This window comes from Vulpes vulpes, chromosome 5 (assembly GCF_048418805.1).
Source record: "Vulpes vulpes isolate BD-2025 chromosome 5, VulVul3, whole genome shotgun sequence".
NCBI classification, from domain to species: domain Eukaryota; kingdom Metazoa; phylum Chordata; class Mammalia; order Carnivora; family Canidae; genus Vulpes; species Vulpes vulpes.
In genome coordinates this window covers 58,502,520-58,529,079 of record NC_132784.1, presented here as the reverse complement: position 1 = coordinate 58,529,079, position 26,560 = coordinate 58,502,520, and the positions used below count along the sequence as shown (strand labels likewise).

General features: G+C 45.5%; 1 long non-coding RNA gene across 2 annotated transcripts; it reads right to left on the bottom strand.

The window, feature by feature from the left end:
• Positions 1–4,115: 4,115 nt before the first annotated feature.
• LOC112919352 (uncharacterized) lies at positions 4,116–25,365 on the bottom strand. 2 transcript variants are annotated; one of them, XR_012001609.1, is made up of 5 exons: positions 25,126–25,365; positions 20,901–21,029; positions 11,582–11,670; positions 7,214–7,329; positions 4,116–6,969 (listed from the first exon to the last, which is right to left on the bottom strand). It is a non-coding gene; the product is annotated as an uncharacterized lncRNA (long non-coding RNA). The 2 variants fall into 2 exon arrangements; XR_003234883.2 differs by lacking the exon at positions 11,582–11,670.
• Between the last annotated feature and the right edge of the window lie 1,195 nt (positions 25,366–26,560).

Genomic DNA, 26,560 nt, shown 5'->3' with positions numbered 1-26,560 from the left:
CCTGCCACAGTGGGCTGGCCTGCCAGCCTCTCACTAGCATCTCTGCAAACTCTCTCGAGAGTTTGAGTGGCTGATGACGTCATTGAAGGGGCGGGGCGAGGGCGCCGTCCACCACGTGACCAATCACGTGGGCTCACCAGAGCTTTGACTTCATTTACATGGAATGGGGGTGGAGCTAGTGGCAGGGGCAGGAATGGGAGGCCCCGCCCACATCTCAGAGCCAATGGGAAGCCAGCTGCGAGGAGAATCCTGCGCTGCCATTGGAGGACACAAGTTGGGCTCTCAGAGCTTTAACAAGTGTGCCCTTGGACTGATGGGGGCTCCTGACCTCAGGATTATTTCCTGAGAAAGTTGTCACACTTTTTCTTGAGAAGTCTGATTTTTTTTAGTTAGAGCTACTATACGTTGTGTAGAGAAGAGGTTAATTGCATACACTTGTAAAAACTCTTAACTGGCCTAAAAGTTCACTTTTGCCCAAATTTTAATTGTGAAGCCATAATATGATATTCCACATGGAGTGGGAGCTTTCAAAAGGGTCTTCATCCCTTGAGTCAGACTTGCGGGGGAAGACAAGGACCACACCGCCCTCAGGGATCTTGCACTTTAGTGAGAGGCTGGGTACGCATGCAAACACCTCCTTTTACCTCTTGGGGCCCTGTCCTCTTCTGGCTCCCTAATGACCATTCCAGACCATCCCCACCTCATCGACCTTCTCTGAGCACCTGCCCTGCTCAACTTCACTTCCAGCAGAAGACCATGTCTCCTTCCACAACCCTAAGACCCTCAGACGGGAGGTTCCTTGACCTCCTGGTGGCACCATGTGCACCTGTTTCCTCAACGACCACCCTCACCATGGACCTAGTTTGAGAGGATGTGCTGGCCATGCCCCTCCCCCAGTCTGCCCTGCCGTGGACCTCCCCAGTGACCAAAAACGTAACAGGCACGAAATAACGGAAGTAATTTAAAAATGTGTTAAATTCTGAACTGCATGACATGACCACGGTTTGCTCCTTTTCCCTACAGGAATACAAGTCATAATTGAAGGAGAGTTTAATCTTTATATTTATTTATGAGTTATGATTTAATGTGCTAATGAGTCAGTGCTAAATGGGTATGATATCCTCATGTATCTTCCTTGAAATCATGGGTGTGATGAAAAGTAAAGTTAAAGCCTTCCAGTCCCCTTTGATCCAGATCAAGGTGTTATAAGGAGAGCATTTGGTCACATTTTTCCCAATGTGGCCTGGGCACCTTGAACTCTACATCCTTGTGCTCTGAACCCTCAGCACTCTGCAGAAACTCTTAGGTAACCGACGACCTCATTATCGTTAGACCCAAGAACAGATGTGAGTCCTCACCCTTCGTTTGTCACCCATCTCCCTCTCCTGAAGCTCTTCTCTCCCTAACCACTTCCAGATATGCCCCTCCATCTTCTCCAAGATCTCTGTTCCTTATGTCTTCATCAACTTCCCTTCCTCAGCCTTCAATGTGGCATTCTTCAATGTGGATCTCCAGGGTTGTGCTCACTTTCATTCATTTTTCAACACATATTCATCACCCACATCCTATATGCCAGGTGCTGTACTAGGTATCAGAAATCCCATCCCTCTCACTTTATTACTCTGCATACTCTCCCTTCTTAATCTCAATTGCAGATTCAAATTTCATTATTTCAATTCCAAATGAATATATCTACCTCTTTCCTAAGCTTTACTTTTATTTTTCTGGCTGCCAATTGGGCAGCCCCACTTGAGTCTCCCTCACTCAGATTTAAAATGTTCCAAACAAACAGCTTATCATCCTTCCTTGTAATTACAGTAAGCAGTGTGATTGATTGTCTTTCATTTTACCATCTCCAGTTTTCCAATTTTACATTCTAAGCAATCCTCAAGTCTGTCATCTCACTTGCAGCCTTGGAATTCAGCTCATCTCCTGAGGAACACCAACACAAGCACCTAACTTGTCTCCAGCGTTGGCTCCACAGGTACATTCTCTAGTCAGCCATCCTTGTGATGTAGCTAAGACAAATTGGACCCTGCCATTCCACATCCTCCCAGGAACAAGCCCAGTGGTCAGCACAGCACACAAGCTCTCCAAGCTTGATCAGTCCCAGCCCATCTCCTGTTCCTGAAACACCATGCAGTGCCCATAGGATTCCTATCCTCTCCACTGCCAGAACTAATTTTCATCCCATTCCCATTCAAGGCTGCATACTGCTGCCCTCTCTTTCAGGAAAATCTCCCTGACCGCTACCACTCCACACAGAAACATTACAAACTGTGGTGGGCACATCTCCTTGGTATTCCAGAACATTCTGTGCGTCTGTCACTGCACTCACTGGGTTGTTTCATCACCATCTGCTAATGTGTTTCTCTGTCAGAAGAGCTGTACCAATAGGAACCATGTCTTCTTCACCACTATATCTCTGATGCCTAGGTTACTTTAAGAAATATAATATAAATAAATATTTTAATAAACATAAGACAGGACAGCCCGGGTGGCTCAGCGGTTTAGCACCGCCTTCAGCCCAGGGTGTGATCCTGGAGATACGGGATCGAATCCCACGTCAGGCTCCCTGCATGGAGCCTGCTTCTTCCTCTGCCTGTGTCTGTGCCTCTTTCTCTCTCTGTGTCTATCATGAAAAAAATAAATAAAATCTTTAAAAAAATAAAATAAACATAAGACAATTTTAGGGGCACCCAGGTGACTCAGTCAGTTGAGGGTTCCGTCTGCCTTTGGGTCAGGCCATGATCCCAGGGTCTTGGGTCAGACCAAGATCCCTGGAGGGAGCCTGCTTCTCCCTCTTCCTCTGCCCCTCCCCCTGCCTGTGCTCGAGCTCTGTCTCTGTCAAATAAATAAAATCTTTTAAAAAATTTTATATAAGACAATTTTAATAAAATTTGGTTAAAAGTTTTACCTATCTCATTATGAAATATTTTGAACATACTTAAAAGTTGAAATAAGTATACAGTGAACACCATCACTGAACTTTTACAATTAACATTTTGCTGTTTGCTTTATCGCCCAGCTATCTATCTATGTTTGCATCTCTTGATCCATGCTCTTTTTTTTGATGCACTCAAAGAGTGCATCAGCCCACTACATCCCTAAATACTTCGGCATTGATATATGAGTGATGTTTTGAACTATAATCAACAGCTTTGGTGTTGAAAGGACTGTCCCTCCCCACCATAGAAGGAATGAGCAATATGGCCCAGTGAGACTCGTCAAGATTCTTTTCAAAGACTCAGGAAAACACATGGCCAAGATGTAAGCAAATCATGTTACAGCACACAAGTGTGTTCTGCTTTTCCTTAACCGACTTGGTGTCAATATAAGTATAGATGCTTTGATTTTACTTGTTCAGTTGGGCTTAAAGGAGGGTAGGCTGAATCTTTCCTAGTTCACCTCATATAATCAGCGTCGGCATTTGTAGTATAATTGTCCAGCATAGAGAGTGCAATCCGAGTGACCACAGAACAGAGAAAAATCTTAAACTAGTCCCAGACTCTGACATGTCTGTCCACAGCTACCTTTGTACCCAGTTACAGGGGAGAAGCCCTGTGGGCTTTTTCTGCCCTGAGGGCCCTAGCTGGGAGATACAAGTGCTTTTATGTGTAAAGAAAGGGGGGAAGCATCATATCCTGAGACAGATCTGAGTGAACAGAGTGGGCTTGATTTCAGCTCCAACTGCCCCCACCTTAGCTTGTCTCCCTGTGGGGTCTGCACAGCATACAGCTATATTTGGCACCCCTGACTGAGCTATAAACAGACAAGCTGTACACATGCTCATCTACAATAAAATAAATTGCTAAGGTTAATCTAAAACCACTGAAATTTCCACAGTTATTCTTTATGAATAAGTTACATCTAATCACTCCTTTCTTGCCTGTGTTCTATATATACTTTTTGTGTGTCTTTCTTGCCTGTGTTCTATATATACTTTTTGTGTGTCTACTTTTTGTGTGTCTACTTTTTGTGTGTGTATACTTTTTGTCCTGTGTTCTATATATACTTTTTGTGTGTCATTGCCAAGGAGACAAGGATGAGCAGAAAACAAAAGCTTAATCCACCGGATGAGAACATCATCAGTGAAATCGCTACACAATGAGAATTTAATTATAAACTGAGGTAAACACTCCTGAAGAAGATATGTTCTCCAAGCATCTATGATGCAGAAACTTGATCTAGAGTAGCAGTCTTAAGGAAGCAACAACCTGAAGTCAGAGGGACAAGAAAACATTAGTGGATCAAAACAGCTAGATGTGGTAAGGGGAGGTGACTGCAGGCAGCAGGAACAGCCCCTGCAGAGACCCTGTGCCTGGAAGGAGCATGTCCTAGGCAGACTGAGGAATGAAACCAGAATAACTGAAGCACACATCACAGGAAGAAAAATGCTATGAGAGTAGGTGAGGGACCAGATCATGAAGCCATTTGGGTCTTCCTAAGACCAATGAAAAGCCAATTGAGTGTTTTCACTGGATGGGTTGATAGAATTAGATTTGCATCTGGAAAATATAGCTGGCTATATCAGGAAGGAAACAGTAGAGATGAGAGAAGGGTAGATGTAAAGCAAGAGTTAGGAGCTTGTTAGAGTGACCCAACAAGGAACATGTTGGAAGATGATGGTAATCTGGAGCTGAGGTTATAGTAGGAGCTCTGAAGATGGAGAGGAGTGGACAGCTATGAGAGATAATTAGGAGGTGACGTGAACAAGGCATGATGATAGTTCGGACACTGCTGTGAGTGAAGTGTCAGGAAGGATGGCATTGAACAACTCAACACTAAGTAATTTGAAGATGGGCAGAGGACCTAGACAGACATTTCTCAAAAAAAGACACCCTAATGGCCAACAGACACATGAAAAGATGCTCAGCTTCACTCATCATCAGGGAAATGCAAATCAAAACACAATGAGATTGCATCACACCTGTCAGAATGGCTTGAATCAAAAATACAAGGTGTAACTAGTATTTGGTGAGGACATGGAGAAACGGGGGACCTCATGCACTGTTGGTGGGAATGCAAACTGGAGCAGCCACTCTGGAAAACAGTATGGGGGGGGATCCTCAAAAAAAATAAAAAATAGAAATGTGATCCAGTAATTCTACTACTGGGTATTTAACCTAAGAAAACAAAAACACAAATTTAAAAAGATACATGCACTTCAATGTTTATTGCAACATTATTTACAACAGCCAAGATATGGAAGAAGCCCGAGTGTCCTTTGACTGATGAATGGATAAAGAAGAATGTGGTGTATATATACAATGCAATATTAGCCATAAAAAAGAATAAGATCTTGCCATCTGCGGAAAGGATGGACTTAAAGGATGTGCTGAGGAAAATAAGACAGAAAAGACAAATACTATATGATTTAACTTATACATGAATCTAAAAATCAAAACAAATGAACAAACACACCTGTAAATACAGAGAACAAACTGATGGCTGCCAGAGGGGAAGAGGGAATGAGCAAAGTTGGCAAAGGAGTTCAGTAATGGAATGAATAAATCACAGGAATAAAAGGTACAGCACAGGGAATATAGTCAGGTATTGTAATAGTGTCGTAAGGTGATGGGTGGCAGCTACGCTTGTGGTGAGCACAGTACTATAGAGATGTTGAATCATTATTGTATCCCTGAAACTAACATAACACTGTGTGTCATCAAATAGAATAAATAACCTCAAAAAACAGGGAGACAGACAGTGGAAACCCTGGAGAGAGAATTATGGATCACAGATTTGATCTTAACCATGTTGGATATAACTGTTAAGACTTCTAGGTGTCAGGACACCTGGGTGGCTCAGCGGTTTAGCGCCTGCCTTTGGCCCAGGGTGTGATCCTGGAGTCCCAGGATCAAGTCCCACGTTGGGCTCCCTTCATGGGAGGTTTTAAAAAAAAAAAGACTTCTGGGTGTCTGAATCTGAAAACTCAGGGTAGAAATATAAATTTAAAGTTACCATAATGTAGGTGATAATAAAGCTATGAACACTGATGAGAGAGTAAAGAACCAAACACAAAGGTTCTAGTACAAAAAAAGGCACTACAGGAAGGTTGCTTCTTGGAGTCATATCTACCCTGTGATTCTATATTTTAATACAATAATAAATCTATTTTTTAAGATTTTATTTATTTATTCATGAGAGACACACACAGAGAGAGAGAGAGAGAGGCAGAGACAGGCAGAGGGAGAAGCAGGCTCCATGCAGGGAGCCCGACATGGGACTCGATCCCGGGTCTCCAGGATCATGCCCTGGGCTGAAGTTGGCACTAAACCGCTGAGCTACCTGGGCTGCACTACAATAATAAATTTAAAATACAAATCATTTTGTAGGCAACCACCTTCCTAGGTTTATTAGGACAATAAGATAACAATAAGATAAATTTGTGAATTCTATAGTTGGTGTTGGTGGGGGTTTTTATTTAAAAAATTATATTTATATTTAGCCAACTGGACTCAGTTTAAATGATCCTAATTTTTTTGGCATCCAAAGCATCATAGTCAGTCAAATACAGGCCTTCTCTCTATCAGGCCTGATCAAGCTGTTGACCTTGGCCAATCAATATCGTAGAGTTTCTTCACAGTCTGTTTGATCTGGTGCTTATTGGCCTTGACATCCACAATGAGCACAAGTGTGGTGTCTTCTATCTTCTTCATGGCTGACACAGTAGTCTGGAGGATCTTGATGGCATAGTGGTCAAGCTTGATTCTCCTAAGGATGCTCTTTCCAGGGTATTCGGGCTGGCTTCGGAGACACAGGGTCTTAGATCGTTTCAATGTAGGTGATGTGCAGATCTTCTTAGTGTGACTTTGGATGCCTTTCAGCACCTCTTTCTTGGTTTTCAAAGCCTTTGCTTTGGCTTCGGCTCTGGGAGAGGCAGGAGCTTCCTTCTTCGACTTTCGCGCCATCTTCATGAAAGGGTGGTACTGGTGTTATTATGTAATTGGCAAAACATTAGATACCCTGCCAATAGCAAGTAATTTTATCATAATTAATTCTAGAAATAATTTCTTCAGAAGAAAATTTTCACATATGTTAATTCAGATTATCTACATGAACTATTGTAACACTACAGGGAGGGTTGACAGAGTCAAGCTTGGTGTGGTGTATGACCAGTGTAATTTAGCTTACAATGGTATGGTAATCGATGGGATAGCAACTTGTGGAATAATGGTGTAGTCCAGGAACAACAGGAGGAGCATCTTACCCAGGCAAACATTGGAACGAGCTGGCAGGGGAAGTGATGTCTATACTGAAAATGTACCCAGGTGAAGAGAGAGATAGAAAAGTGTTCCAGGTAGAAGAAATGGACTGTCCCAAAGCCTGAAAGGAAAAGAGAGCAAGATGTTTACAGAAAATAAAAGAAGGCCAATTTGGTTACCAGTGCAAGGGAGAGAAGGCTGGAAAACCAATAAGGGATTATTATGTCCAGTTACAAAGAGTAGATTTATTCCAAGGGCAATGGGCAAAGGGTTTTAAAGCAAGGGGATGATCTAAACAAGTGTATGTTTTGGAAAGGTTACTCCAGTTTCAGTTTTTATCACCTGTTTGTCCTACACAGTTTTATAATCTACATAAATCCAGTTTGTCATGTGGAAACAAATGAAGATCACCCAAGGGAGAACACAACAGCTGCCATTTATTCAGATCCTGCACCAACAAGTGAGTCAGCCACCACCACTTGTGTTTGGTGGAAACTCAAGAGTAAGCAGAAGAGGACACTCTGACTGGAGACGGTTGGCTCAGGGCAGTTGGAAGTGGCTAAGCGGAGTTGTGACAGCTCATGCTTGGGGGTACACAGTGTGGGGAGTCACTTTTTTCTGCTGGCCCTAATTTGGAAGAGGAGAAAATAGGAGAAGCCGGCAGTCTTGACCAAGTCCTGCTCATTCTGGGCAGATGGCTACAGAGACTGTTGTAAACGTCCACTTAGCCTCCCAATGCCCCCTCATCGCTGGTCTTTCTGACACCTGTGAGAGGCTGACCACTTCATGGGCAGCTGATGACCTTCACAACTCAGGGACTCTCGTTGGCTCCAGTCAGTCATATCATGACATCTGTTCTTTCTGTTGCTGTGTCATCATGGCAACCGGCTGACCTGAGAAAGTAGCTGCCCACAAGAATTCAAGACCAGACAGGATGTGACAGAGCAATGTCATGTCATGACCACTGGGACAATGACAAGAACAATTCATAGTCTTGGGGGTGGGGCAGAAGAGAGTGACAGAGAGAATCTTAAGTAGGCTTCACACCCAGGACAGAGTCTGACACAGGGCTCAATCCCATGACTCTGAGATCGTGACCTGAGCTGAAATCAAGAGTCAGATGCCTAACTGACTGAACCCCCAGGTGCCCCCAGGTCATAGTCTTATAGGGTGCTTTGGAATTATAAACTTCATTTGCCCAACCCAAACAAGAGAAAAAACCCATAGACCATGAGGATTCATGTTCAAGAGACAGATGGCTTTTCCTTACAGCCATGTGTGGTCTGATCCGCTTTGCCTGTTTCATTGATCCACACACAGCAAGAAGCATCAGCAGTGGCACAGACCCTGCCCTGACCAGCCAGAAAGGACTCTAGAGCAAGCTCCACCACCCATCACCATGTATGCCAGTCTACAGTGCTCCAGGGCAGTGGTGGTCACAGTTTCTCTAGGGGAAAGAGTAGCTCTCCTTCTCTTTGTAGAGTTTCCACCTTTGGGAGCATTGCTGTGGTTGTTGGCATCACAGTGAATCAGAAAGCCATCCAGGAAAAGTGTCTGAATGATCAAGGTAGCCTCATTTTGGAGCTCATGTCTAAGTTAGGGTTAACAGCCTTGTGGTGTCTACCTTATCTATACAGACCAACTTCATAGTACTTCTCCTAGTGAATGAGGTATTAGTCTGAGGCAAGCAGCACCAACTGTCCTGGCCCCCAAAAAGGTAGTATCCAGCCAGGGCACATGGAGATCCAGGAACAAGGGACTTGCCTGTGACAAAGATGGAGACCAGGGCAGCCCCTGTGGCACAGGGGTTTAGTGCTGCCTGCAGCCTGAGGTGTGATCCTGGAGACCCGGGATCGAGTCCTGCGTTGGGCTCCCTGCATGGAGCCTGCTTCTCCCTCTGCCTGTGTCTCTGTCTCTCTCTCTGTGTCTGTCTCTATGAATAAATAAAATATTTTTTAAAAAAAGATGTAGACCAAAGCCTTACCTTAGATCTCTGTTGCTCTCTTTCCGGTGGCAGGTATTTTGCCCATTGCTCTATGAAAGTTGTTGAATTAAAATTCAGAATTATCTAGAGTCTGATCAATAGATGTTTTTATCAATAGATTTAAATAACTGATTCTTTATCTTGGATAGAGGGACATGAGCAAAGTCATAGGTTAGGAAGACTTATGATGAGGAACTGACCCTCGCAATTAAGGAGGCTAAGAAGTCCCATGATCTGTTGTGTGAGCTGAAGACCCAGAAAGCCAGTGGTGCAATGCCAGTCCACAGCCTGTTGGTAACGCAAGCAGGCAGGAATAAAAGGAGCTAATTCCTCCTTCCTTTTGTTCTATTCATTCCCTCAGTAGCTTGGATGATGCTCACCCATATGGGGAGGGCAATCTGCTTTACAGAGTACACCAATTCAAATGCTAATCTTATCTGGAAAAACACTCACAGACACACAGAAATAATGCTTAATCTGGGTACCCCATCATCTTCACACATAAAATTAACCAACACAATGGAACATGGCCTGGAACCAAAGCTTCAAGGGCCTTTTAAATAACCTCAATGGATTTTATCTGGCTTCCACTCTCCATGGGATTTGAATATGTTTTAGTTATTGTATGCATATTTTCAGGATGGGTTGAAGTATTTCCTTGCCAAAAAGCTATAGCCCTTTACAGTTGCTAAAAACTCTGATTTTGTTTTCAACCAGGTGCATCCCAACTTTTATATCAAGTGATCTAGGTACACAGTATAGGAACCATTATGAAAGAATTCTGTGAAGAGTTACTACTTGCTTAAAAACTATACCACCTTTGCAATCCACAATATTCTGGAAAGGCTGAAAGAGCCAAAGACATCCTTAAATTAAAACTAGCAAAATTTCCAGAAACCTTGAGTTCCTTTGGCTAAACGTACCCCACTAGCCCTTACAGCCACATGGTTTACTCCCTCAAGGACACATCACTTACCTATGACCTGGCAATGGGGAAAGCCTATGCATTTAGGGACTTCAATTCTGCTGCTAAATCCTGCCCTGCTGTACACAGACATGGGGAAATACTGCAAGGGACTCATGTGCTGCCCTCTCCATCACCAGCAGGTGAAGGATGCCTTCCCACAACATCATTCTAACAGCCTCTTCATGACCTTCAAGACAGAGGTTTTGTCTGTTGGAAGACACATATGAGAAAACTGCTCTTGAACTTTGTTGGAAGACTGGTAATTTGAGGTTTTAAGAGAATTGTTGGGAAAGTCAGGGGTTCTTTCTGGATGATGAGAAGAAGAGGGTGGAACCAATAGAGGTACAGATGGAGAGCAACCAGGGACAAGGGATGAGAAGGCATAGCCTATGGGCATAGGAGGTGCTCCTGAGGGGACAAGGGATGAGAAGGCATAGGCCTATGGGCATAGGAGGTGCTCCTGAGGGGATTGCTCTAGCTGTTTGTTGCTAAAGTGTGTTGAGTTGTTCATTAGCTTTGGTTAAATAACCTTCAAGTGAAATAATTTTCTATTCAGAATATAGTTTGGAGGGCTCTACCTACTAATCAAGCAATGCTGCCCATTTGGGCCTGAGAAATCTCATTTCCTTTCTTTTGTAAATCTCAAATGAACAACTTTTTTCAAGCCATATGTTCCTCAGACTGGACCAAATCATCCTCGGTAGAGTTATGCCATTGAGAAAGACAGGCACAAGTCTTCAGGTTATAAACAACAGTATGTATCAGAAGCAGGAGTCTTCCTGGAGGAGAGGCTCTAGACCCAGAATATGAGAGCTGATGAAGCCTGGTAGGAATGCACCTTGTGTCTCAGGCTCCCACCTGATAGTAGTCCCAGCAAGTGGAAAACCAGAGAAAATGCTCTCTCTGAATCAAAGCCAGGCTCTCAGGACACAAGATTGGGACAGAAAGACAACCTCATCTGGTTTCATTGGTGACACAGCAACTGTCTATCCAAGAAGACACCAGTCCATGGGAGCTACAAACCAGTTGTCTGTGAGGCTGGCTCAAACCACAGGCTCATGGGCTGATGCTGGAGGTCTGCTCTGCAATCTTTATCATTACAATCAAAACACTTTAGACAGCACAGCACAAATCCAGAATACAGGGGCATCTGGTTGGCTCAGTTGGTAGACCACGTGACTCTTGATGTCAGGGTTGTGAGTTCGAGCCCCACATTGGGTGCTGAGCTGACTGAAAAATAAAATCTTTTAAAAATAAGAAAAAACAAGAATGCAAAGAAAGCAAAAGGAAAGGAAAGGAATGGTCTGATCCCACTAACGATGGCACACAAAAAGGAACCAATAACAAGATCTGGGAAGAAACATGAGAATAGCTTAGAAATTCCAATCAAAGATTCAGAGTCCAGACCCTCTGCCAGCTTACCTACAAGGGCCTCTGTGGGGACCACACCTGGTCATTGGTGGGGCTGCAGTGTGGACAGGGCAGACTGGGCCTTGGCAGAGCCTGCATAACTGTGGAAGTAAACAGATGCCATGTGAATGGAAACAAGCAGAAGTTATGTATTCAAAGCTTGCTATGGCCAACGGGTCAGCCACCATCCCTTGGTTTGTCAGAGACTCAACAGGAACAAAGGACACTTCAGGGGTGTCCTGATGGAGGCTGTGGGCCTGGGTATGCTGTAAAGTGGCTCCTGGAAGTGAGGCAACCAATGTCATGGGCTTGGGGAAGAAATCAGGCTTTCTTTGAGTCAGAAACAGGAGTGGACAACAGAGCAGCTATAGTCACTGACCAGGTCCTATTGTCGTAGGCTCTGGCCACCATCGTTTGTATGGCTATTCTGCCAGTCAGGATCTACAGCCTTTGTTAAAGGGATAAAATAAACAATTTCTCAGAAGCACATAGGTTTTCAGCAGCATGTGTGGGGAAGATCTAGAATAATGTGAAACAAATGAGGCTACTGGAGCACATGCCCGTCCAGTCCTCTCTCAAAGGCCCTCAAGCCCCTTTCACCCACCACCATCACTCATCTCACTCCAGATTTTTGGTCCTACCTAATCTGAGCTCAGGTAGCAGTGGGGGAGTGAGAGTTATCCAGGTGTTAATCAATACCTCCTTGAGGTGTTTGTATTCTAACCCAGGAAAGTCTCTAACACAAAAAGAATGGAGTGATAATGGTGGGTTCATGGCTTGGGATCTGCTCATCTGAGGTAAGGGATGTTCCCCTAAGGCTTCCATCTAAAGCTGTTCCAGTCTTCTTGACTGTCTGCTCACAAACACCCAGGAACCCGGGCGGCACTGTGCATCTTCTGTCACAGACCTTCTGCTGTGCAGTAACAGCTAGCAGGCCTGATGGCCACATGCCAACCCTGCATATTAGGGAGGGAGCAGATAGATGACAGCTTGGCACACCCCTTGAGAGACCCTGACCTTCCAAAGAACCGAGGTAGAACCTCTTCTCAAAGTGATGGGCCCACAGGTTTAGAGTAAGCTTTTGATGTCAGGGATTTTCCCACAATCAAAGAGGACTCAATTGTAAAACAAAAACTATACTGACAAGTATGTTAACTCATATATTCTCAACTATATTCATTTGCCTTTTGGTCTGAAGTCTAATAATTGATTATGACCATAACTATGTAAAGAGAAAATGCTGTTTTATAAATATTGTCTAAATATATAGGAAAGCACCAGCTTCACACATATCTTAAAACAATGGCATTGACATATATGGCCTTACATAACAGATAAATTATCCTTGGTGACACAGTGACTGGCAGAGCTCTAAGGAACTTGCTAGAATGACATAGTACATAAAAGAGGGAACACAGACTTTAGGGTCAGGCAAAACTTGTCTTAATATAGGCTTTCATGTATGAGATGAATATCCTCAGGCCACTATGGAACTCCTCTGTAGACCACCACATTTATGAATTAAGGATAATATTATCTCAAGATTTTGTATGAAAATGAAATGAGGGGGCAGGGAAAAATGGCAGAAGAGTAGGGTCCCCAAGTCACCTCTCCCCACCAACTTACCTAGACAACTTTAAAATCATCCTGAAAACCTACAAATTCGGCCTGAGATTCAAAGAGAGAACAGCTGGAATGCTACAGAGAGAAGAGTTTGTGCTTCTAACAAGGTAGGAAAACAGAAAATAAATAAATAAAAGACAATCCAGTGGCGGAGGGGCCCTGCCAGGAGCCAGGCTAAGGCCAGGCAAGAGACTCCAGGACAAAAGCATAGTCCCAGAGAAGCAGGAACTTTACCAATCTTCCCTGATGGAAAGGCGCTCGCAGGGAACTCAGGCAGGATCCCAGGAGGGGCAGTGGAGCCCCCAGGCTCCCAGGGTCACTAACAGAGGAAGTGAACCCCGGGAGAGAGTGCGCCACACACCATTGCCAAGGCCCCTAAAGGGCTGGAGCGCATGCCTGGTGGGGCCCCGGGAGCAGCCCAGGTGGCGGCTCTGGCAGCAGCTCCGGGCAGAGGGGGCTGAGCAACCCGGGAGCGTGATTCCAGCGCACAGGCCCCGGAGCCCAAGGCACCGGGGGATACAGCCCAGGATCCGGCACTCCTCTTGGGACAGGCGGAGGCCAGGAGGACACAGGACAGTGAGGACGCTCCTGCCGCTGGGTGCCCCTGAGCTGTGCACGTCGGCGCCCCCCGCTACCAGAGCATCCAGGCCCCTGGGGACTGGGAGCTGCAGGAGTTACTGCGGGGCCTGACTCTAGAGCTGGAGAGCTGGCCACCGCCACTGTTGTTGTTGTTCTCCCTGGTGTCATCCTGTGCCTGGGACTGAGCAGGGCTGCCAGGGAGCAGGGGCTTCACAGGATAAACAGCTCCCACTGAGCCGTGCACCTGGCAGGGGGTAAAAGCAGCTCCCCCAGGTGCACACACCTGAGAATCAGCACAGCAAAAGGCCCCTCCCCCAAAAGACCAGCTGGAAGGACAGTAGAAGAGCAAGTTCTTGACCAAGCAGTGCTGGAAAGTTCCAGGGGAAGTCGAGGGAATTACAGTGTATAGCTTCAGAGGATACCCCTTCTTGTTTATTGTTTTTTGTTTGTTTTCCCCTTTTTTTCTCTTTTTCCTTCCTTTTTCCAGTACAACTTGTTTTCAGCCACTCTGCACTGAGCAAAATGACTAGAAGGAAGAGCTCACTACAAAAGAAAGAATCAGAAACAGTCCTCTCTCCTACAGAGTTACAAAATTTGGATTACAATTCAATGTCCGATGGCCAATTCAGAAGCACAATTATAAAGCTACTGGTGGCTCTGGAAAAAAGCATAAAGGATTCAAGAGACTTCATGACTGCAGAATTTAGATCTAATCAGGCCAAAATTAAAAATCAATTAAATGAGATGCAATCGAAACTGGAGGTCCTAATGATGAGGGTTAATGAGGTAGAAGAACAAGTGAGTGACATAGAAGACAAGTTGATGGCAAGGAAGGAAGCTGAGGAAAAAAGAGAAAAACAATTAAAAGATCATGAGGAAAGGTTAAGGAAAATAAATGACAGCCTCAGAAGGAAAAATCTACGTTTAATTGGGGTTCCCAAGGGCGCCAAAAGGGACAGAGGACCAGAAAGTATATTTGAACAAATCATAGCTGAGGACCTCCCTAACTTGCGAAGGGAAACGGGCATTCAGATCCAGGAAACAGAAGGATCCCCCCCTAAAATCAATAAAAACCATTCAACACTCTGGCATTTAATAGTGAAACTTGCAAATTCCAAATATAAAGAGAAGATCCTTAAAGCAGCAAGAGACAAGAAATCCCTAACCTTTATGGAGAGAAGAATTAGGTTAACAGCAGACCTCTCCACAGAGACCTGGCAGGCCAGAAAGGGCTGGCAGGATATATTCAGGGTCCTAAATGAGTAGAACCTGCAGCCAAGAATACTTTATCCAGCAAGGCTCTCATTCAGAATAGAAGGAGAGATAAAGAGCTTCCAAGATAGGCAGAAACTGAAAGAATATGTGACCACCAAACCAGCTCTGCAAGAAATAATAAGGGGGACTCTGTAAAAGAAAGAGGAAGTCCAAAGAAACAATCCACAAAAACAGGGACTGGATAGGTATTATGATGACACTAAATTCATATGTTTCAATAGTAACTCTGAACGTGAATGGGCTTAATGATCCCATCAAAAGGCGCAGGGTTTCAGACTGGATAAAAAAGCAAGACCCATCTATTTGCTGTTTGCAAGAGACTCATTTTAGACCTAAGGACACCTACAGCCTGAAAATAAAAGGGTAGCAAACCATATACCATGCAAATGGTCCTCAAAAGAAAGCTGGGGTAGCCATCCTCATATCAGATAAATTAAACTTTATCCCAAAGACTGTAGTAAGAGATGAAGAGGGACACTATATCATACTTAAAGGGTATATCCAACAAGAGTACCTAACAATCATGAATATTTATGCCCCTAATGTGGAAGCTGCCAAGCATATCAATCAATAAATAACGAAAATTGCACATATTTAGATAATAATACACTTATACTGGAAGACTTCAACACAGCGCTTTCTGCAAATGACAGATCTTCTAAGCACAACATCTCCAAACAAGAGCTTTAAATGATACACTGGACCAGATGGATTTCACAGATATCTACAGAACTTTACATCCAAACTCAACTGAATACACATTCTTCTCAAGTGCACATGGAACTTTCTCCAGAATAGACCACATACTGGGTCACAAATCAGGTCTTAACTGATACCAAAAGATTGGGATTGTGCCCTGCATATTTTCATACCATAATGCTTTGAAACTTGAACTCAATCACAAGAAGAAATTGGAAGAAATTCAAACACGTGGAGGTTAAAGACCATCCTGCTAAAACATGAAAGGGTCAACCAGGAAATTAGAGAAGAATTAAAATGATTCATGGAAACTAGTGAGAATGAAGATACAACTGTTCAAACTCTTTGGGATACAGCAAAAGCAGTCCTGAGAGGGAAATACACCACAATACAAGCATTCCTCAAAAAACTGAAAAAAACTCAAATACAAAAACTAACCTTACACCTAAAGGAACTGGATTAAAAACAGCAAATAAAACCTACACCCAGCAGAAGAAGAGAATTAATAAAGATTCGAGCAGAACTCAATGAAATAGAGACCAGAAGAACTGTGGAACAGATAAACAAAACCAGGAGTTGGTTCTTTGAAAGAATTAATAAGATAGATAACCCACTAGCCAGCCTTATTAAAAACAAAAGAGAAAAGACTAAAATTAATAAAATTACGATGAAAAAGGAGAGATCACCACCAATACCAAGGAAATACAAACGATTTTAAAAACTTATTATGGGGCAGCCCCAGTGGCACAGCGGCTTAGCGCCTCCTGCAGCCCAGGGCGTGATCCTGGAGACCCTGGATCGAGTCCCACATCAGGCTCTCTGTATGATGCCTGCTTCTCTGCCTCTCTCTCTCTCTCTTTCTCTCTCTCTCTCTCTCTGTCTCTATGAATAAATAAAAATCTTTTAAAAAAATAAAAAAATAAACTTATTATGAGCAGCTATATGCCAATTAATTAGGCAATCCAGAAGAAATGGATACATTTCTGGAAAACCACAAACTACCAAAACTGGAACAGGAAGAAATAGACAACCTGAACAGGCGGATAACCAGGGAGGAAATTGAAGCAGTCATCAAAAACCTCCCAAGACACAAAAGTACAGGGTCAGATGGCTTCCCAGGGGAGTTCTATCAAAGATTTAAAGAAACAATACCTATTTTACTAAAGTTGTTCCAAGAGATGGAGTACTTCCAAACTCGTTCTATGAGGCCAATGTCACCTTAATTCCAAAACCAGACAAAGACCCCACCAAAAAGGAGAATTATAGACCAATATTCCTGATGAGCAGAGCTGCAAAAATTCTCAACAAGATACTAGCCAATAGGATCCAACAGTACATTAAGAAGATTATTCACCATGACCAAGTGGGATTTATCCCTGGGATGCAAGGCTGGTTCAACACTCGTAAAGCAATCAATGTGATAGATCATATCAACAAGAGAAAAAACAAGAACCATATGATCCTCTCAATAGATGCAGAGAAAGCATTTGACAAAATACAGCATCCATTCCTGATCAAAACTCTTCAGAGCGTAGGAATAGAGGGAACTTTCCTCTGCATCTTACAGACCATCTACAAAAAGCCCACAGCAAATATCATTCTCAATGGGGAAACACTGGGAGCCTTTCCCCTAAGATCAGGAACACGACAGGGATGTCCACTGTCACCACTGCTATTCAACATAGTACTAGAAGTCCTAGCCTCAGCAATCAGGCAACAAAAAGAAATAAAAGGCATTCAAATTGGCAAAGAATAAGTCAAACTCTCCCTCTTCACAGATGACATGATACTGTACATAGAAAACCCAAAAGCCTCCACCTCAAGATTGCTAGAACTCATACAGCTATTCAGCAGTGTGGCAGGATACAAAATCAATGCCCAGAAATTAGTGGCATTTCTCTATACTAACAATGAGACTGCAGAAGGAGAGATTAAGGAGTCAATCCCATTTACAATTGCACCCAAAGGCATAAGGTACCTAGGAATAAACCTAACCAAAGAGGTAAAGGATCTATACCCTAAAAACTACAGAACACTTCTGAAAGAAATTGAGAAAGACACAAAGAGATGGAAAAATATTCCATGCTCATGGATTGGAAGAATTAACATTGTGAAAATGTCAATGTTACTCAGGGAAATTTACACATTTAATGCAATCCCTATCAAAATACCATAGACTTTCTTCAGAGAGTTGAAACAAATCATCTTAAGATTTGTGTGGAATCAGAAAAGACCCCAAATAGCCAGGGGAATATTAAAAAAGAAAACCATAGCTGGGGGCATCACAATGCCAGATTTCAGGTTGTACCACAAAGCTGTGGTCATCAAGACAGTGTGGGCTGGCACAAAAACAGACACATAGATCAATGGAACAGAATAGAGAATCCAGAAGTGGACCCTGAACTTTATGGTCAACTAATATTCGATAAAGGAGGAAAGACTATCCACTGGAAGAAAGACAGTCTCTTCAATAAATGGTGCTGGTAAAATTGGACATCCACATGCAGAAGAATGAAACTGGACCACTCTCTTGCACCATACAAAAAGATAAATTCAAAATGGATGAAAGATCTAAATGTGAGACAAGAATCCATCAAAATCCTAGAGGAGAACACAGGCAACACTTTTTTGAACTTTGAACTTGGTCACAGCAACTTTTTGCAAGATACATCCATGAAGGCAAGGGAAACAAAAGCAAAATGAACTATTGGGACTTCATCAAGATAAAAACTTCTGCACAGCAAAAGAAACAGTCAACAAAACTAAAAGACAACCTACAGAATGGGAGAAGATATTTGCAAATGACATATCAGATAAAGGGCTAGTATCCAAGATCTATAAAGAACTTATTAAACTCAACACCAAAGAAACAAACAATCCAATCATGAAATGGGCAAAAGACATGAAGAGAAATCTCACAGAGGAAGACATGGACATGGCCAACACGCACATGAGAAAATGCTCTGCATCACTTGCCATCAGGGAAATACAAATCAAAACCACAATGAGATACCACCTCACGCCAGTGAGAATGGGGAAAATTAACAAGACAGGAAACAATAAATGTTGGAGAGGATGTGGAGAAAAGGGAACCCTCTTACACTGTTGGTGGGAATGTGAACTGGTGCAGCCACTCTGGAAAACTGTGTGGAGTTTCCTCAAAGAGTTAAAAATAGACCTGCCCTATGACCCAGCAATTGCACTGCTGGAGATTTACCCCAAAGATACAGATGCAGTGAAACGCCGGGACACCTGCACCCCAATGTTTCTAGCAGCAATGTCCACAATAGCCAACCTTTGGAAGGAGCCTCGGTGTCCATCGAAAGATGAATGGAGGGATCCCTGGGTGGCTCAACGGTTTGGTGCCTGCCTTTGGCCCAGGGCGCGATCCTGGAGACCCGGGATCGAATCCCACATCGGGCTCCCAGTGCATGGAGCCTGCTTCTCCCTCTGCCTGTGTCTCTGCCTCTCTCTCTCTCTCTCTGTGTGACTATCATAAATAAATAAAATTTAAAAAAAAAAAAAGAAAAAAAAAAAGAAAGATGAATGGATAAAGAAGATGTGGTCTATGTATACACTGGAATATTCCTCAGCCATTAGAAATGACAAATACCCACCATTTGCTTCGACGTGGATGGAACTGGAGGGTATTATGCCGAGTGAAATTAGTCAATCGGAGAAGGACAAACATTATATGGTCTCATTCATTTGGGGAATATAAAAATTAGTGAAGGGGAATAAAGGGGGAAGGAGAGAAAATGAGTGGAAACATCAGTGAGGATGACAAAACATGAGAGACACCTAACTCTGGGAAATGAACAAGGGGTAGTGGAAAGGGAGGTGGGTGGGGGGTTGGGGTGACTGTGTGATGGGCACTCAGGGGGGCATTTGGTGTGATGAGCACTGGGTGTTATGTTATATGTTGGCAAATGAAGTCCAATAAAAATTTTTTTAATTGGTTTATACTCAATAGATGCCTGATTCCCAAATTTTAAAACACACATTTTTCATATAATGTAGAGAAGGTAAAAAGAATCAATAGTTCACTCTCAAAAATCAACCTGAGAGATGTTCTTGTCTCATTTCACAGATGTGGAAGGTGCACCTCAGATTCAGAGGGTAGCTAAGTCCACACCAGCAACAGCTCACAGAGATAGGCCATCTGCTCCGTGCTCATGGTCTTCCCATTTTTCCATGCCAATCACCCTCAACACTGGCCTTGGGCACCAGAACATTCCCTGGCACGGCAAGTGAGGATACGACTCCTGCGACTACGCAGATGGGAGGGAACTGAGGACCAGCTCCACTGGACACCCAGTGTTGATAAGTACACATTAAAGTCTTCTCAAAAAAAAAACAAAACAAAAAAACAAAAAAAATAAAATAAAAAAAAATAAAGTCTTCTCAATCTAAAAAATAAATAAATAGATAGATGATAGATAGATAGATAGATAGATAGATAAATATATAAATATATAAAGTCTTCTCAATCTCATTTTTTGTCATCTTCTTCCTCCACATCTAATTTTTCCTCATTTTCTGGGTTTTGTACGAGTTCACAGCTACTAAATGACACTGGGACTTTGTCACCAAACACTTTCTCCTTATTCTTCTCCCTCCAAGACGTTCTCTCTTCCTGCCATATGTATTTTTACATCATGATGCAGTCATTCAAGGTTACCTAATGTGATTTCAATAATTTTTAAGGTCCTGGACACCCCACCTCCCTGGTCTGCCTGTTTTTTACCACTCTCTTTTCCTTCTATAAAGAGTTGGCTCCAAGTAGCTGAAATGGGGGTGATTTCTGTCCATTTACATATGACACACTTTGAGTTTGTCTCAAAAAAAAAAAAAAGAAAACTGATTTCTGGGGATCCCTGGGTGGCTCAGTGGTTTGGTGCCTGCCTTTGACCCAGGGCACAATCCTGGAGTCCTGGGATCGAGTCCCACGTCAGGCTCCCGGCATGGAGCCTGCTTCTCCCTCCTCCTCTCTCTGCCTCTCTCTTTCTCTCTCTCTATGTCTATCATGAATAAATAAATAAGTAAGTAAGTAAATAAATAAATCTTTAAAAAAAAGAAAAAAGAAAACTGATTTCTGAATTATTTAAGGGAAACGTTTATGATTTCATTTAAAAATAAAATCCAGGAGGCTCACCTTGAGAACTCAGACTCTGAACCTCTGCTAAGTGTGTGGTTTCCATGTGACACACTCCCAGATGCATCCATATCCATGTCTGTTCTGCAGCTCTTACGTCAGATGAAGAAGACAATGAACTTCAGGAACCTTTGAAATCAGTCATTTACAAAAATGCAAAGTATACATTTTGTATAAAAAACTGTATAATACCTAATTCAGAATTTGTGTTTTATTATAATTGTCATGTTTTAATACATTTTACCCCTTTTCCTATAAAAGCAGAATGTTCACAATACTTCAAACAGGCATCAAGCTTAAAACTTAGCCCTTAGGATAAAATCAATTTCCCCATCTGTCTCCAACATTATTTATTTCACACACCAGCTTGTTTGCACAATGCAATATAATTGTTCATTTATTTATTTAGAGAGAGTGAGAGCAGGGGCAGAAGGGAGGAGGGACAAGCAGACTCCATGCTGAGCATGGAGCCCAACATGGGGCTTGGTCTCCAGATCCTGAACTCATGCCCTGAGCCGATATCAAGAGTCAGACCTTGACCAACTGACCTGCCCAGGCAGCTCTACAGTACAATATAATTTTATATTTAAGTCTGTTCACCTCATTTTGCTTTCAGTGATTTTATCCTACTCTTCTCTTTTGGCTTTACCTGTCCTTTATCCAACTCCAAATTACAAAATTAGAAGGGAGAATTTACTCTGGCCTTGTCCTGGTACACAGCTAATGTCAAAAATAACAAATATGAACAGATACTGTCCACCCCCCATCAGGTTTGAGTTTGTACCACGACTCTTGGACATTCAGGGATGCCCTTGCTTGCCCACCGGCCACTCATGCGGGTGAGGAGCCAGCTGTTTCTTGAGGGTGTGACTGTGAGGAGCAGACAATGGTTAAGAATGCATTGCTAACGATGTCACATGATGCGGTCGCTGAATGCACAGGCTGTGCCAGACCAAATCTACACCACAGAAGACCTGGGCTTGCTTTCTCCCTGCCACTAAGCAAACAGTGTCAGCTTAAAAAACTCGAAGAAATGGGTAGGAAATATCAGAAAGGGAGACAGAACGTGGAAGACTCCTAACTCTGGGAAACGAACTAGGGGTGGTGGAAGGGGAGGAGGGCGGGGGGTGGGGGTGACTGGGTGGTGGGCACTGAGGGGGGCACTTGACGGGATGAGCACTGGGTGTTATTCTGTATGTTGGCAAATTGAACACCAATAAAAAATAAATTTATTATTATAAAAAAAAAAAAAAAAGAACTCTAGAGCCTTGTTCCGTAGTGTTGTGAGAGAGGAATTTGTCCTGGACATTAACTCTGCACACTCGGAAGATGCCGCAGGGTTCCAGGGGATGTGCGGCTGGGAGGATCGCACCCGCTTGCTCTCGTCAGACACTCCCTTCTGTCTGTGCTTTGGGCACTCAGGGCACCCACACTCCATTGCTTTGTCCCACCCTCACAACTCCACCCTACAAGTGAGTCCAAAAAGGCTGAGTGTGCTAGGCTGCCAACTGTCACAGAGCCATCCTGCTGCCAAGGGAAATGTGGGAAGAGTGGTGGACAGAGCACACACAGTGCTCAGCTGGGGGGAAGGCCATGGCCTCTGTGCTAATGGGGACCCTTGCATGTTCCCCAACATACTCTATCCCCTCTGATGACAGAAGCCCCAGGGGCAGAGAGGGGGTGAGGGCCCATCTGTTCCTCGGGCATAAGGAGCAATACCCACCCTGTGGAAACACAGTACGTTGACATGACCCCTGGGGGCCCACATCCTCCTCTAGGATTGCTTTTGCTGGCTAGACCCCTCAGCAACCTGGCAGGTGGACTCTACCCCAGGCCTTGCTCTGAGTATCCACGGGGCGTAGACCAGGGCCACACACACTGGCCTAGGCCTCACTGCAGGCAAATGTGCATCATTCCAGTGCTGAAAGCCACTCCCAGCTGAGCCCCTGAGAGGAGTCCTGGATGTGTATGAACCAAAATTAAGGGGAAATGCAAGTACATAATGTCTAGAAACCACTGCATCAGGAAAATCTCATCTCGCCAACAAAAGAGAAAATCTGGGTCCTCAAGAAAAACTACCAAAAATCTATGAAAAGCCAAATGTTCCCGTTTTTTTCTAAGAGATCTATTCCAAATATGAATTGGAACATTTCAAAAGTAATGGTTTGTGTCAGGACCAGGGTCTCAGGGTCATGAGATCAGACCCGCTTCAGGCTTCACACTCAGTGCAGAGTCCCCGTAAGACTCTGTCCCTTGCCTCTCCCCACACTTACTCGCTCTATCTTTTTTTAAAAAATATTTTATTTATTTATTTCAGAGAGAGAGAGAGAGAGAGAACAAGCATAAGCAAGGGGAGGGGCAGAGGAAAAGAAAGTTCCCCACTGAGCAGGGAGCCCGACATGGGGCTCGACCCCAGGACCCTGGGATCAACCTGAGCTGAAGGCATGCAGCTGTTGATTTGTCTCTTTGAAGGTACCGAGTATACACACTGATTTTCACGTTTTGTTGGGAAAATTCATCTTCACAAAGAGCTATTTACTTACGTGGGGACTAGGCAGATGCCTTCAGGGCAGATTCCCGCCTGCCGGGCAGGGTCGTGGGGATGGCATCTGTGACTCCAGCAGGTGGGCAGGCTGCCGGTCCCACAGACGCCCACCTGCACGCCACCCAGCCCCTCGGCGTGGGGGAGCACAGCAGCAGGAAAGGTGCTGTCACACATTTTACTTATTTATTGATTGATTGATTTAAAGATTTTATTTATTTATTAATGAAACACACACACAGACGGAGAGAGGCAGAGACACAGGCATAGGGAGAAGCAGGCTCCATGCAGGGAGCCCGACTTGGGACTCGATCATCTGGGGTCTCCAGGATCAGGCCTTGAGCTGAGGCGCTAAACCGCTGAGCTACCGGGGCCGCCCACTTTTTTATTTAAAATTATCTAATAGGGGCACCTGGGTTGCTCAGCGGTTGAGCCTCTGCCTTTGGCTCAGAGCGTGACTCTGGGTCCTGGGATCAAGTCCAGATGCGGCTCCCTGCATGGAGCCTGCTTCTCCCTCTGCCTGTGTCTCTGCCTCTCTCTGTGTGTCTCATGAATAAATAAATAAAATCTTTTAAAAAATAAAATCAATTAACAACATACAGTGTCTCATTGGTTTCAGAGATAGGGATCAGTGATTCGTCAGTCTTAAATCACACCCAGTGCTCATCCCATCCTGTCTCCTTCATACCGGTCACCCCGGGACCCCTCCTCCACCCCTTCGCCTCCAACGACCCTGTTTCCTATAGGGCCAGCCCCACAGGCTCCAGGGAGCTTCCCACCCGGACCAGGGCAGGGGGGTCAGGAAACCCCCACAAACATAGTGACCACTTGGAGGCGGGGGAAGTGCCAGGTTGGTGCGGAGGAGGGCGGGTCCCCTGTGACCTCCGCCTGGCCTCACAGTTGGCTTCTCCGTGGAGCAATCCTGTCGGGGCTAGTGATCGTGCAAACTGATAACACGGTGGATTCTTTTGAATGGCATGTTGTGATGGGGGAAAGCATTGTAAATATTTGACTTTTAGTTAAATGAATACAGATTTAATTTAAAAACAACTCCCAGGGGGATCCCTGGGTCGCTCAGCGTGATCCTGGGCTCCCGGCCTGGAGCCTGCTCCTCCCTCTGCCTGTGTCTCTGCCTCTGTCTCTCTCTATGTCTCTCATGAATAAATACATAAAATCTTAAACAAAAACAAAAACAAAAACCTCCCAAGACCAAGCACAACCGCTGGGCTGATCTCTAATCCCTCGATGGGACTCTTTTACGTGATAAAGACATACTTCTTTCAAGAATTCAGATCAGGGATCCCTGGGTGGCGCAGCGGTTTAGCGCCTGCCTTTGGCCCAGGGCGCGATCCTGGAGACCCGGGATCGAATCCCACGTCGGGCTCCCGGTGCATGGAGCCCGCTTCTCCCTCTGCCTGTGTCTCTGCCTCTCTCTGTGTGTGTGTGTGACTATATCATAAATAAATACCGCCGCGCCTCTGCCCGGAGCCTCGGGCCTCCCGGGTGCCCCCTCCTCCTCCCGCCCCTGGGGGACCTGCTCGCCCTCGCCCTCCCGTGCCGGTCCCAGCCTCTCCTCCGTGCCCAGGCCTCCTCCCCGGCCCGCGGGCCGCAGACCCGGGCTTGCGGCCGGGGGGGGGCGCTGCCCCGCTCTCCCCGCTCTCCTCCACAGGTCCACACCCCTACCTCGTGCGGCCGCGCAGGCCTGGGCTGCATCGCAGGGGGTGGGCTCTCCGCAGGCCCCTCGCTCCAGCGCCGCCCAAAGCCGACTTCGAGTAATTTCCAAGAGAAGCGAAGAGAAACTACCTTCGTCCTTAGGGGGTGACGCCAACTGCTGCCTTCCAGAGCCCGCTCCCGAGCAAATCCAGACAGACCAACAGACGGAGCTTGAAGGCGCCAGGTGTGCGCAAGGCGGGGGGGGCGGGGGGGGGGGCGGGGGGGGGGCTCCCGGCTCCCGGTCCACCCCGGTCCACCCCGGTCCGGGTGGGCCTGGCCGCTTCTCCCACCAGCCCCGCCCCGCGTTCAGCCCCGCGTTCAGGACCCCGCGGGCCGCGCGTCGGCCTCCAGACCCGCTGCGCCCGCCCCGCACCCCCCGCACCCTCCGCACGCCCTGCAGGGCTCGGCCTGGGCGGGAAGCCTCCACCACGGGGCTGCTGCTGCCGCTGCCAGGCGGACCGCGCGGAGGGCAGGACCCGGTGGGTGCGCGCCCGGCCTTCCCATCCAGCCCACTGCCCCGGGCTCGGTGTCCACGCTTCTACACTTTCTTGTCTCCGAAATGACGGAGGATCATCGTAGAAAACAGAAAAATGAGAGAAAAAAATCGGCCAACGCTTCCTCCCATCCCCGCGGGCCTGGGCTCGGCGCGGTCCGTGCACCCGAACCCGAACCTGAGGCTTCTCTCCGAGTAGACCCGCGCCTGAGCCCAGGACCGCGCGCCACCTGCACCTGCCCCTCTGCCCCCAGGACAGGGCTCAAAGCCTCCCTCAGCCCCGCGCGTCCCTAAGTCGAGCTCACACGCTGTCACGGGTCCCTGTCGTGCATCAGGACCTCCGATTCTCAATTCTCGAAGCTGCAAACCTTCGTGGATTCACTAAGAAGCTGACCCTGTGTGGCTGCCCCCAGCTCTCCCAGCAAACGGCGCCACAACCCTCCTGCATTGGGTCTCATGGGCCCTCACCATTTCTGCTGCATTTTATTTTACTTTTTTATTTTTAAAAAAGATTTTATTTATTTATTCATGAGAGACACAGGCAGAGACACAGGCAGAAGGAGAAGCAGGCTCCCTACGGGGGGCCTGATGCGGGACTCCATCCCAGGAAGCCCTGAGCCCAAGGCAGACCTCAACCACTGGGCCCCCCAGGTGCCCTTTGCTGCATTTAAAAATCCAAATCTATAATCAGAGTGATCCAGATGCACGCACCCTACAGAAGTTGCCAACCCGGCAGCCACCGCCGCAGAGGGGCCGCCAACAGCCCTGCGCTCCTCAGAGCGGAAGGAGGCTTTGGGTGAGGCCAAGCTCAGCAAGCGGAGCTGAGCAGACTGTTCTCAGGCTGGCAGCCACTCACAGTCTGGGAACACAAACGACTGCCAACAACTGTGGCCTTCTCTGAGTCACGGGGGC